At 35.6% G+C, this 13,727-nt stretch overlaps 1 pseudogene; it reads left to right on the top strand.

The window, feature by feature from the left end:
- The window catches only part of LOC149539553 (disease resistance response protein 206-like), a 76,561-nt pseudogene extending 70,283 nt beyond the window's left edge, over positions 1–6,278 (top strand).
- The last annotated feature ends 7,449 nt before the right edge of the window (positions 6,279–13,727 follow it).

The following is a 13,727-nucleotide window of genomic DNA, read 5'->3' as shown; positions in this document are numbered from 1 at the left end:
TACAGGGCAGCAGCAGATGGCACAGGCATTATAGACACTCACTACTATGGTAGAAAGGATGAACCCACCTGTTAGACAAAATGGGGAGCCAGGAGAACAGGGAGATAACAGGAGTGCTACAGGTAATCAGAGGCCACAACAGACCCATTCCAGAACTGCTGATAGGCCTATACGCCCTACATTTATTTCGGAGGAGCTAGAAGAAGCTCTGATAGAGGAGGCGACAGGAGACCCCATATTCGTAGATGCACTCATGGCTGCAAATGATGAATGGGAATTATTAGCTCCATAGGTTCGAGAGAGGATGACCTTTGAACGCTTTGTAAATTAGAGGAGAGAGCATTACAGGTCACTCAGACAAGGTAGGAGGCCTAGAGGTCAAAATAGTGAGCTAAAGAGGGCTACAGGCAAGCTTACTATGCCTACATTTGATGGGAGTGGTAAGATGACAGCTCAAGCTTGGATTCATAAGCTTGAAACGTTTTTGGCACTGAGGCCAATGACAGAGATTGAAGCTATCAAATATGCCACCTTGCATTTGGAAGGAATAGCACATGATTGGTGGTACCATGGTATGGTAACACTTTAGCATAACCAGGTGACAAAATACCAGGACTTCGTGGATAGGTTGGTTGAAAGATTTGACAAGAAAGATCTAGAGATTTACTTCCAGGACTTAGCATAGCTAAAACAAACATGCAACTTGGATTATTTCATTGGTGAATTTCAGCGGTTGGCAGTCATGGTGCCAAACATTTCAGAGCATAGATTGATAGTTCTTTTCATTGATGGCCTATCCGAACCACTCAGAGGTTGGATAAAGGAATTTGATCCTATTTCTTTACAGGAAGCAATGAAAAAGGCAAGAAGTATGGAACATGTAGTCCCAACAAACAAATTTCAGTCCAAAGGGGCATCTTCTAGTAAGGATAACAAACCATTTTATAAAAAACCAGAGAGGACTAATTTTTAAAATGATTCTAAAGATAAAATTCCAGCACCTTTTGATAGGGAGACATTAAATGATTTGAGGAATAAAAAATTATGTTTCTATTGTAAGGGACCCTATGATGCAAACCATGATTGTCCTCTTAGGCCAAAGGGAAAAGCTAACAGAGTTATGTGGGCATACTATGAGGAATCAGAATCAAATAATTCAGATCAGCAGTCTAATATAGAGGAAATAGATGGTGAAAAAGAGGAAGACAAGGCTGAAAACTTGTCTAAAATGGAGTCCAAGGATGGGGAAGGAGATGGGAAACTTAGGGAAGCTCATCTCAATAGTATTAAGCAAGAAGGGTCATTCCGAATGAGAGGAGTACTTGCTGGACAACGAGTCATAACCTTGGTTGATACAGGTGCCACTCATAATTTCATTGATGCTAGGATGGTGGAGAAGCGTGGCATACAAACAGATGAGTTTGGGGGAATTAGAGTGAGGGTAGCGGATGGCTATGTCCTCAAATGTGATCGTAGGATCATTGGACTCCCATTGAAAGTTAATAATTATGACTTTAAGGCAGATTTTTATGTTGTACCTATGGGAGATACAGATATAGTTCTTGGGATGAGTTGGTTGCACGATATTGGTGAGTTCACTCTTAATCTCAAGGAGATGGAGATGAGGTTTAAAGTGAATGGGAAGACACATATTCTTAAGGAAATCAGGGACAGTGATCTCAGGATGGTCTCTTTTCGTAGAATGGCTAGATTGATTCAACATGATCAGGCAGAGTGGGCAGCAAAGTGCATGTTGATGCCATCACATAAGGGACAACATAAGATTGAATATCCTCCTGATATTTAGGAGCTTAGAGTTAAACACTCTAAGGTGTTTAGTGACATTCCACCACGTAGACCACCAGATAGAGGTATTGAGCACATCATTGAGTTAGAGGAGGGGGCTAAGCCCATCATGATTACACCTTACAGGCATCCGAAGAGGTTGAAGGATGAAATTGAGAAAACCATAAAGCAGTTACTTGCTATGGGCCACATTAGACCAATTAAGTCTCCTTTTACTTCTTCAGTGGTGTTAGTAAAGAAGGATGGGACATTGAGGATGTGCATTGATTACAAAGTGCTTAATAGGAAGACGATTAAAAATAGATACCCCATTCCTAGGATCGATGAGTTGATAGATGAGCTTCATGGAGCTTGCTTCTTCTCAAAGATAGATTTGAGATCAGGTTATCACCAAATCAGAGTTAGAGAGTAGGACATCGAGAAGATAGCCTTTAGATGTCATTGTGGCCATTTTGAGTTTGTAGTTATGCCATTTGGGCTAACTAACGCACCTGCTACTTTTCAGGCAATAATGAATAGGGTTTTCCATCCTCAGTTGAGGAGATTTGTACTTGTCTTCTTCGATGATATCTTGGTATATAGTAGATCTTGGGAAGAGCACTTGGTTCACCTGGACACGGTGCTGAGTATATTGGATAGAGAATCCTTGTATGCAAAGGAGTCGAAGTATGATTGGGCATGACAGAGTTGTTGTACTTAGGTCACATCATTAGTGTAGAGGGCGTGTGCATGGATCCTGAAAAGATTCGTGCCATTGTGGAGTGGCCTTCACCAGTGAACCTTACATAGTTGAGGGGCTTTCTAGGACTATGTGGTTTCTACAAGAGGTTTGTGGATGGATATTCCAGGCATGCAGCACCCTTGACAGATTTGATGAGAAAGGGAGCTTTCTTGTGGACTCTTGAGGCATAGGAGTGTTTTGAGAAATTTAAGGGGTTGATGACTTATTGTCCAGTGTTAGCATTACCAGATTTCAGAAAACTTTTTGAGCTACATTGTGATGCTTTCGGAGAGGGCATTGGAGCGGTGCTTATGCAGGAGAAGCACCCTATTGCTTATGAGAGCAACAAATTGAGAGGGCCAGAGCAGAGCTTCAGCATATATGATAAGGAAATGTTAGCCATTATACATGCTTTGGCCAAATTCAGGCAATATTTGGTAGGTAGCAAATTTTGTATCAAAACCGACCATAATAGCCTAAGACACTTTTTGGGGCAGTGAGATCTCAATGATAGACAACAAAAGTGGGTGAGCAAGTTACAGTCCTATGACTTTGACATTACATATTTTAAGGGGACACAGAATGTAGTTTTTGATGCCTTATCACGTAGGCCCCATTTGAGCTTATTTACAGACATATCGGAGGATTGGAGACACTTTATCCTAGCAGAGTATGCAAAGGACACTTGGGCAGCTGGATTCATAGATGAGACTATTTAGGACAGTAGAGACACCCTTGTGGATGAGCTCATCATTTACAAAGGACGAATATTTTTGGTCCCAGGATCAGTAGTGAGGAGGGTGGTTTTGAAATCTTTTCATGATTCACCTATGGCAGGACATCCTAGTTTCTACAAGACATACCAATAGATTAGAGAGTGATTCACATGGAAAGGGCTCAAAGCAGAGGTACTTCAGTATGTTAGGGAGTGTCCCACTTGCCAGCAGAATAAGCAAGAACACTCCTATCCATCTAGTTTACTTCAGCCACTTTCGATTCCTGATAGGAAGTGGGAGTGTTTGTCTATGGACTTCATCATAGGACTGCCTAGAGCCTAAGGCAGGGACTGCATATATGTGGTTGTGGATCGCCTTATGAAGTTTGCACACTTCTTTTCGATCACTGCTACATACACTGTTACACAAGTGGCAAAGTTGTTCTTCAAAGAGATATTCAGATTACATGGCTTACCTCAGAGCATTGTAAGTGACAGAGACAGTAGGTTTATGAGTGACTTTTGGCAGGAGCTATTCAAGTTGTGTGCGACAGAGCTCACTCTGAGTACTAGCTACCACCCTTAGACAGATGGTCAAACAGAGATAGTAAACAAATTGGTGGAGGGATATCTCAGAAATTATATAGTAGGGCAATAGAGGGCATGGGTAAAGTGGATTTATCTCTGTGAGTATTGCTACAATACCACTTATCACATGTCTATTCAGATGTCACCCTTTATGACCCTGTATGGGTATGAGGCACCCAATTTTATAGATCTACTTTTGAGTGACAGTAGAGTGTCCAGTGCAGATGATTTGTTACAGGAGAGTCAAGACCTTGTTAAGACTCTCAAGGATAATCTAACTAAGGCACAAAATTAGCAGAAGAAGTATGCAGATCATAAGAGGATTGAGCGGACTTTTGAGGTTGGAGACATGGTGTATCTTATGTTGTAGCCTTATCGTCAATCAACTCTCAAGAAGAGTGGTGCCGAGAAACTCAAACCACAATACTATGGTCCATTTAGGATCATCAAGAAAGTGGGAGAGGTGGCTTATGAGTTAGACTTGCCAGCAGAGAGCAAGGTTCACGCCTCAAGAAGGCACTAGGGCATCATATTGTGCCTTCTACAGTACTACCACCCCTGGATGATGAGGGAAAACTTTTTTTGATACCGGAGGCTATCATTGATTTTAGAGAGAGGAACTTGAGGAGACATACCATCCAGGAATATTTGGTGAAGTGGAAGGATTTGCCAGTAGAGGATGCTACTTGGGAGAGTGAGGAGATTCTACAGCATCCAGAGTTGAGATTGCTTGAGGACAAGCAATTTCAGGGAGGGCAGACTGTGATGTCCCCTTCTAGCTAGAGACATCACTTTAGCTGGTGATTAGCCTATTAGAGACCCTCGTAGGCTAATACGATTGGATAGAGGGTCACCTTGGTGTGGAGATCCTCCAAGGACCAAAGCAGAGTACTCTTTTGGGTTGCCAGAGTTTGTTTATGATGAGTCTTTGCTTTGAGTTTGGCTTGGTCAAGCTGTTTTTAGCAGTTTTGGAGTTATAAAGATAGACACCTACTATTTTTATAAAAGGGGTATGGTCATATGCAGTTCTATCATGTTAGCTCCCAGTCCAAACGACATTAAAAAATGTTGAGTAATAATGGAGATATTAATGTTTATTTAGTTAAAATAAACATTATTGGTTTTGAGCCTATATTGTTAAGTTATAATATATAACTTAAGTGAGGGTCATGATATCATAAAAGGGGCCATTGTTTCAATTAATTGTGGGTCCAAGCTTATGGAAAAATTAAAAGGGATTTTCTAAGTTTTAATGTAATAACATTTTTTATGTTATTATTATATCTTTTATCCCACATTGAGCGTGGAGACTCATTCTAGAGTTGAGGAGTCCTTATAAACAAACCTTGTCTTCCTTCAAGAGCAGGTTATGAGAATTGCTTAAAAACTTTACCTTGTGAAATTTCTTGAAGTTGTGGCAACAAGGGTTTCTACAAGTTTGAGAAGAATTCAGACTGTGGAGAATGTAGTATCTTCAGAGTTGATGCAATTTGAAGGTGTGAAATATCACTTGAATTTTGCTTGTGAGTTGACTTCATTCTGGAGTCAATATTGTGTTTTAGTAGGAAAGAATTGGATGAATCTGTTTACAGGTTGGAAGGGGTTATAATAGTAGCTACAATGCTGTGAATAGTGGTACAGTGAATTAAAAATCAGAAATTTAATATTGTGGTTTTTGATAGGCGCTGCCCAAGGAGGAAGCAACTAGCAGCGTGGTTGTGTATTGGAGACAAAAATCAGGTTTTCAACTATTAATGATGATGTTTTTAATATATTCTTCGAGCAATAAGTATTGTACATACATTAGGAGCCATCTGAATAAATGAATTTGATTAGCATTATAATCAGATTTGAGTTATAATTTTAGGTAAGATTAGTTTTCAATATTTGTATTTTCTTTTCATCAACTCAAAAAACCCAAAAATAGCTTAAAACATTCAAAAACAAACAAAAATCAATCATTACACCCAGAGAAACAAACAATGATCAGCATAGAGCCTATTTAGAGTTCTTACATTTATTTTCATGATATAATTTACAATGGGAAAAACCTAGAAAATGCAACATCTACTCTGGTTGCAGCCCCTGCGTGGGGTAATCTCACTTCTTTTGCCGATCCATTCTAGTTTGGATGATCCTGCTACTCTTGACCACAATTTCCACTCTCCCCATGTGGGAAGAGCGCAGGGATTTTATTTCTATAAAATGAAGACTATTTACAATGCTTGGTTTGGCTTCACATTTGTGCTGAATTCATCAGATGATAAGGGCACCATCGCCATTAATGGTTCTGACCCACTGCTACAGAAGTACAGAGATCTATCTGCAGTTGGTGGAACAGGTGATTTCTTGATGGCCAAAGGAATTGCCACCTATTCTACCGATGTACTAGAAGGAATTGCTTATTGTTGTGTCAGAGTTAACATAACACTCTACGAGTGGTATTGATAGTTACAAGGAAAATGGAGAATAGAATAATGTTCTTAGCCGTTTAGTAGGGTTATGGATTTGGAAGTAAGTCACATATTAATTGGCATTCGATTGGTTGAATTGTGATCATAGGTTTAATTGTTTTAGCAGTTTAATAGTAAATGGAATGTTTTATGTTTAAGTTTTTGGTTGTTAGGGGTCTTAAGTAGAGAGAGTTGTAGAGTGGTTCAAGGAAACACCTTAGACTTGGACCAACAAGGAGGTAACCCACTCCTACAAGAGCTTACGTCAGACTCGTAATCCATCCACATGAATTGTAAGTCAATATTTGTGCTGTTTGAGTTTGCTCTTTTAAGTGAATGTAATGGTGTGGTTTATTTGTATGTTTATAAAAGGGGTTTCTCCTTTGTTGTCATATATTATGAGAAAATTTGAAAAAAAAATTCTATTAACTCAGATATGAACTTATACATTGATCTTATAATTAATATAAGAATCGATTTCAAAATGTTATATTATTTTTTAAAGTAATTTTGAATTTAAATATGATAATTCATGTTCAAAAGTGTAATATTAGATTTTACAAAGTTAAATATTTAAATGTTATTAATAGAAATTCATTCACATTAGAAACTTATTTTTTTTAAATGAAATAAAAATTAAGCGTAATATATTTCTTGATGTATGAGAGATGGAGGGATTTTGAATTAAATTATTTCAAATTAAGATCCATTGATATTCTTAATTTGACCCTTGATTCTGCTCCCTCCCCTTTAGAGTTTCTGCATAAAGTGAAGAATAAAGAAGATGTCTTCCTAGCATTGGATGATTGGGTCTACATTGTCAAACTTGTTGTTCAAAGACACCACATTTTCATTGAGGGCATTAATCTGGTCTTCCAGGTCCTTTTTTTAATCTTTTCAACCAAGTTTTCCTCATTAGCAATGACAATCTTTTGGGCTTCAATATTAGGTCCTACAATAACCTCAATGTTGACTTCATGGGACTCGTATTCAACCTCATCTAAATCTTCACCATCCTTCTCGGCCTCGCACTCCTTAATGGCACTATTTTCACCTTTCTCTAGTGTTTCTTCAACTTCAGTTTCATACGTGTCCTTGTCATTTTTCCCTCAGTCTCCTCTTTACTCTCTTCTTTGTAGTTGTTACATTTTTTACAATTAAGTCTCTTCGTCCTCCTTTCCCTAGAACTTGACTCAATATAGTGACCTTGAGTGTTTATCTTCTTGTCTTCAACATCCCCTACAAAATTATTTGAATCCTAGTTATCTACATCAATAACATCTCTACAAACTTATACTTTTCTTAGGGTTTGCCTCAAGGCTAGATTTAGAAGCATTTTTACATTTAGCTAGAGTTTCCAACTAAAGGAATTCTTCAAGGGTTTTGGTTTTACTCTTGGGATTTTTCAATTTTTCTTACTGTTTCTAGAGATTCTTGGCTCATCAAGAGAGGTATAAAGATCATTACCAGTGTCAATTTCCTAAATGAAAACATAATTTCTAGTGATTTTTAGAGGGTCCAGAGAGCACTCCTTACTAGTCAAACACCTACCCAACCCAGGATGATTGGAGAACACATGGTGGTAAAGAACACAATTTAAACCCTAGTCAATGGGAAGACTATCCCCATTTTAACACTATTAGCCAATGAAAAAAATAGAAAGAAAGGGATGCCAATCTTTTCATGGTGCCTTAACATATCCAGGAGTAGGAAGTGGTAATCATTATAAGTGGTGTACCACCCTTCCATAATAAAATAACACATAACCCATAGAAAAACATGGTAAAACGGGCAAGGAAGAGTAGTACAGTTAAACCCATTACTCGACTTGATGACTAGTTGTTTAGTACCTTCAAAAAACTTGTGACTAAATTTGTTGTAATCTTTAGTTCACTTCCTTTCCACCTTTTCTCCTTCACAAACTAGACCAGTCACCTCATCAATAAGTTGGGGAGTCACCACAAACTTGACAGTTACAATCGTAACCTCACCTCTGTACCAGGAATCGGAAAACTTAGTAGAGAGTATAGAATTGTTGCCTTGTATTATCGAAATGTGTGTTTCTCAACCTCCCCCTAACAAAGTAGTTCCAAATTTATTTGTTCTACAGAATATCTTTACAGTTTCTAGGTTCAACCCATTTCGCATGACCCCCCATTATATACACCCTTTCAAAAGCCCTAGGATCTTCAATATTAATCTTGATTGCTCCTTGACTCACAATATCCTTTTGCATTTAATAATCCCTCCTCTAAACTTTTAAAGAAACAAAACTATTAGGAATAAATATAGGAGAGAGCTAAAGAGGAGAATAAGATTTGATATAAGGGTAAGTGCAAGAAGTTGGGTCTCAGTTTTGGGAAAAATGTGGAAGTGTTTTTCCTATTTTTCAAATTTCTTGTCAATTGATGTCAAAATTTGATGCATTTAGAGATTGAATATTAAAAAAAATTTAGAGATAAAAATTGTAGTGTTCAGACTCTACTTTTTTAATATGTAATTTATTTGTGAACCCATATGGTAGATTTTTTTATACTTTTTTGGGTATGGATCATTAAAAATCACCTTTTCAAAATTCATGATTCAGGACTATACCACACTCATGTACATACACCATAATTTGACACAAATAAATAATTTTTTATAAATCCTTTTAAATGAAGTTACCTAACACACCAAAGATTGATGATAATATTTTTACTTAATTTTTTATTGAATAAAAATTTTATGATTAATTTTTAAGTTGTCTATAGAGGTAAATTTTAAAACCTCTCATATACGGACACCATATTTTGATCAAAATGTTACTTTTTTCAAAAAAAATCTTTTTTTTTTCAACTTTAAAAGAATTATATGTAGATTGATGACATATAAATTAATTTAAGAAAAATCATAAAATAGAAAAGTTATTAAAGTTTTAGTGAACCTCTCTATTTTACATTGAGGTACCAACTTTCATTAAAAATTAATTCAAAAATAGTAAATAAAATCATAACACTATAAAATTTATATTTATAAAATTTATATTTATAAAATTAGGATAGTGAGAGCTCTAATGCATTTTTCGTTTCATAAAAAAATTAATTGAAAAACCCTCTAAAAATTATGGCAAGGCATGAATTTGTCAGTCCAATGCCTTAGCCGAACCTTAAGAGGTCAAGGCATAGGCTTTTTCTTCCCAAGCCTATCCCGAACCAAAATTTGAGGCAGGGAAAAAAAATCCCACCCCGTGTGGTAAGAATTGGGCACCTGTTATTTGAAATTCAAAAAATGGGTGCCCATTTTGAAAATTAAAAGCAACATTTAAAATCCCCCAATAAAGAAAAAACATTATTTTAGAAACGAGTACCAATTTCTAAAAAAATTAAATTTTATATGTTTTCAAAAATGAGTACCCAGTTTTAGAAAATAAAAAATGACACCTGATTTTTTAAACAATGGATGTCTATTTTTTAAATTTAGGATTGGATACCTGAGTTTAATATGAGTGCCTATTTTTTAAAAATAGGTACCCATTTCTAAAAGAGTTGGATCTCCATCCATAGACTTCTATGGAATTGAGACCCAACTTCTTGCTTCTACCCACATATAATAACTTCCTAAGCATATATAATAAGGAAAGTACTTTACACACAAGCAACACCATCTCTTGAGAAAGCCTCAATTTTAAAAATCGTATCTTTCAGACTATTGAAGTGACATGACTCATTATAAAACATTACTTCACATTCCCCATTCCATAAATGGTGGTTGTACCTAGGATGATTCACAATGATTTCCTTGGCTTTGGAGCTATTATCTATAATATGTGTCATAGTCTACCATCTTTTGACAATGTGCCTATAAATTTTTATGATTAACATACCTTTGCTATTTCTTCTATAATTAGCCTTGCACACCTTATAGAGTTTGGTATTTAGTAAATAATAATTCTTTCCATCTTTTTCTCTCCACACTTTCTTAATCCCTCTAACAATTTTATGCATTCTTGTGAAATTTAAAACACCACAAAGGACAATCATATGTTTTTCCTCCTTGATACTACTAATTATTGCGAAAGAGTCCTCTTTTCCATTTTAGATTCTTCTAGAATTGTATTTTTCTTTGATTATTCATAACTTTAGTTTTGAACTCCTTGGGACATTCAGAATTTGAAACACGTTTCCAGTTTTGGAAACTGAGACCCCAATTTGTCATGAAATAAGCAACTTTATTTCCTTCTCTTAAGGAATGATTTATCTTAACTTTATTAAAGAATTGGATTATCCTCCTACAATCATCCATCATACTTTGAATTCTTCATGGGCATCTAGCTTTATTAAGAAGAATACCAATTATGATTTTTGAATTTCCTTCCAACTCTATATATTTTTCTCTATAGTCCTATAGTGTTTTAACTCCATACCACATAGCAACATCCTCTAATAGTTATTAGAGTTAACTCCTAAGTTCTTGAAAAGCCCCAAGATAATAAGATCATTGTTGTTTCTTATGATACCTCTTGCCCCCTCTAGGCCTAGATTACCTTTGGAGCAGTTGTCAACATTACACTTAATCCAATCTTTCTCAGGAGGATCCCATTTGCTTTTATTTATTTTCCATTTATTAGTACAATTTAGATTAATGAGAATCTGTGTGACATTCTATTTTTTATTTATTCTGAGGTCCATTAACCAATGAAAGAATATCCCTTTAGGGTAGCTAATATTATTGATGTTTTCCCTTATGACTCTCTTAGTGATATAGAATAGAGGTAGGACTTCCTATTTCTCTTCTCTAAAAATTCTATTGTTTCTTTCTTTCGATATAGACCATGCTATGGTGGGGGGAATAAGAAGCCATAAATTATTTAGGATAGGATGAAGATTAGCATCTTTTCTCCATTGGGTTATGAGGAGTTTGATCAAGCTCAACATAACTATATTAATCCTAGTTTCCTATAGCACTTGACTGTAGAGCTCTCTCATGAAGGAATAATGGATAAACAAATGGTTAATATTTTAAGCATCCTTCTCGCATAAAAAACATATGCTAGTGAAAATAAACCATCTTTTACTTAGGTTGTCTAAAGTCAAGATTTTCTCACGATAAATCACTTACCAAAAGAAATTAATTTTAAGGAAGATTAGAGATCCATCCCTCTTTCCACAAGTTAGAATCCTCACCCTTAGTCTCTATCATAGCATAAGAAGACTTGACTAAACAAATACCACTTCTATTATTTTTCTATATCCACTTGTCATCCTACATTATGCTAAATAGGTAAGGGTTAGGGAGCCTTCTTAATAAAGCACAAACTTCTTCTCCTCTAATATGAGTAATTTTTCTTTCTTATCTTTGTCTCATCAAATGTGTTTCTAGATCAATCCATTTAGGCTTTCCATTTCTCTAAACAATGTAATTTTCCACTTTGAGACCTATATTTGTCACTAAAAAATTCTTTATGTCTGGGTTACTAGTCAACTCTCAAAGAGGAACAATATCCTAGATTCATTCTAAAAAAGGGTATGTCTACCATTCCCAATAATTTTCTTTCCACCTCTCTTAATGATATGTTCGAATTTTATAAATTTTTCCATAGAGCATATGTACCATTACAAGGATCATCCAATAAGATAAGACATGACAAGCCATTAGCCAAATACCTGATAATCACACTCTACTCTTTAGAACCTTCTAACATTATCCAGACCCACTTAGCAAGTAAGACTTTATACATATTTTTGAAATTTATTACCACTAATCCTCCACACTTCTTAGGTTTTCAAACATGATTCTAGTTGATAAGGGACATCTTCCTCTTTCCCTACATTCACAACCAAAGAAATATTTTTTTAATTCTCTCCTGGGCTTCAACTACTTTGGCTGACATAAGAGAGAAATTCATAAAGTAAACTAGAATAATTTGAAGCTAGGCTTTAAGAAAAAGAATTTTCCATCCCAAGTTGTGTAATTTACCTTTCCACCCACCTAATTTTCTTTGGAATTTCTCAATAATGTTATTCTAGTAAGTTTGACTCAATTTTGTTGGGGATAAAGGGAGACCAAGATAATTATCTAGTAATGTAGCAATACTACATCCAAGATGTCTCAAAATACATAACTAAACTTCATTACTAGTGGAGAACAAGAATAACTTACTTTTATGGAAGTTGATATACTGCACTAATATTACAACACAGTCATTGAGAACAGATTTCCAAGTATAGGCTTTGGAAATAAATGATTCCTGAGAGAACACTATGTCATCCACAAAATACTGATGAATAGAACTAGGGATTTAACATAGGTTTCTTTAACACTTGAGATGATATTAGTATTGCATAGTCTAGTTAAGTTTCTTCCAAAAACTTGAGCAACCAAAATAAAGAGATATGGAAAGAGGGGGTCTCCTTGCCTCAACCATTTCCTAGTAGAGAAGAATCCCATAGGATTACCATTAACAAACACAACATATTTGGTAGTGCTTACACAACTCATGACCATTTTATGGAATTTTCTTCTAAACCGAATCTAGTAAGCACTTTATCTAGGAAGGACCATTTAACTCTATCATAAGATTTTGGTATATCCAATTTGAACACCATTGATGCCTTGTTATTAAAATTCATAGAATGCAATAGTTCATGGGTAGTGATAACATAATTCATTATATTTCCACCTTGAAAAAAACCTTTTCTTCTTTTTGGAAATAATTTTATCCAGAAGTGGCTTTGTTCAGTTAACCATGACCTTAGCTATGCTTTTATTAGTGGCATTGCAAAGGGTCATTTGTCTAAAATCACTCATAGAAGAAGGATCTATATTTTTTGGTATAAGGGTAGTATATGCTTGATTAGTTAACTCTTCCATATTCCCCATTCTAAAGAAATGTCATACTACCTTGAAAACATCTTCCCCAACAATATCTCATTACTTCTAAAAGAATGCAGGGGGAAAACTAGTCCAACCTTGAGGACTTGAAAGCTTGAAAGGACAAATAAACATCTTTAAATTCTTCTCTAGAAACACTATAATTCAACATAACATTGTCTTCACTAGTCAAATACTGGGGTATAAATCGAAGGAGGTCACTGGTGTCATCTCAACCTTTATCCCTAGGACCATTTTGAGTAAAAAAGTTTAACACTTCATTATTTATATCTTCCTCCTCTTTGACCTTTGCACCATTAGAATGTATCAGTTATCTGGTATGATTTCTACTTCTATGTTTCAAAGTGGTTTGGTGGAAAACCCTAGTATTTTAATCTTCCTCTTGTAGCAATTGAACATGATATTTCTATTTCCAACAGGTCTCTTCTTGGATGGATGAAGAGACCCACTAGTCTCTTAGGGACTTTTCCTTCAAGCTAAGGATAGTTCTAGATTTAATTTTCCCATTAATCCTTGGACCTTAAAAAATTTCTCTCTAAGGTGTTTTTTGTAATGATGTTACCGAAGTAGA

Source organism: Cupressus sempervirens, chromosome 9 (assembly GCF_028749045.1).
Source record: "Cupressus sempervirens isolate cs-2001-9-10 chromosome 9, ASM2874904v1, whole genome shotgun sequence".
NCBI classification, from domain to species: Eukaryota; Viridiplantae; Streptophyta; class Pinopsida; order Cupressales; family Cupressaceae; genus Cupressus; species Cupressus sempervirens.
This window is presented reverse-complemented; position numbering and strand designations above follow the sequence as displayed.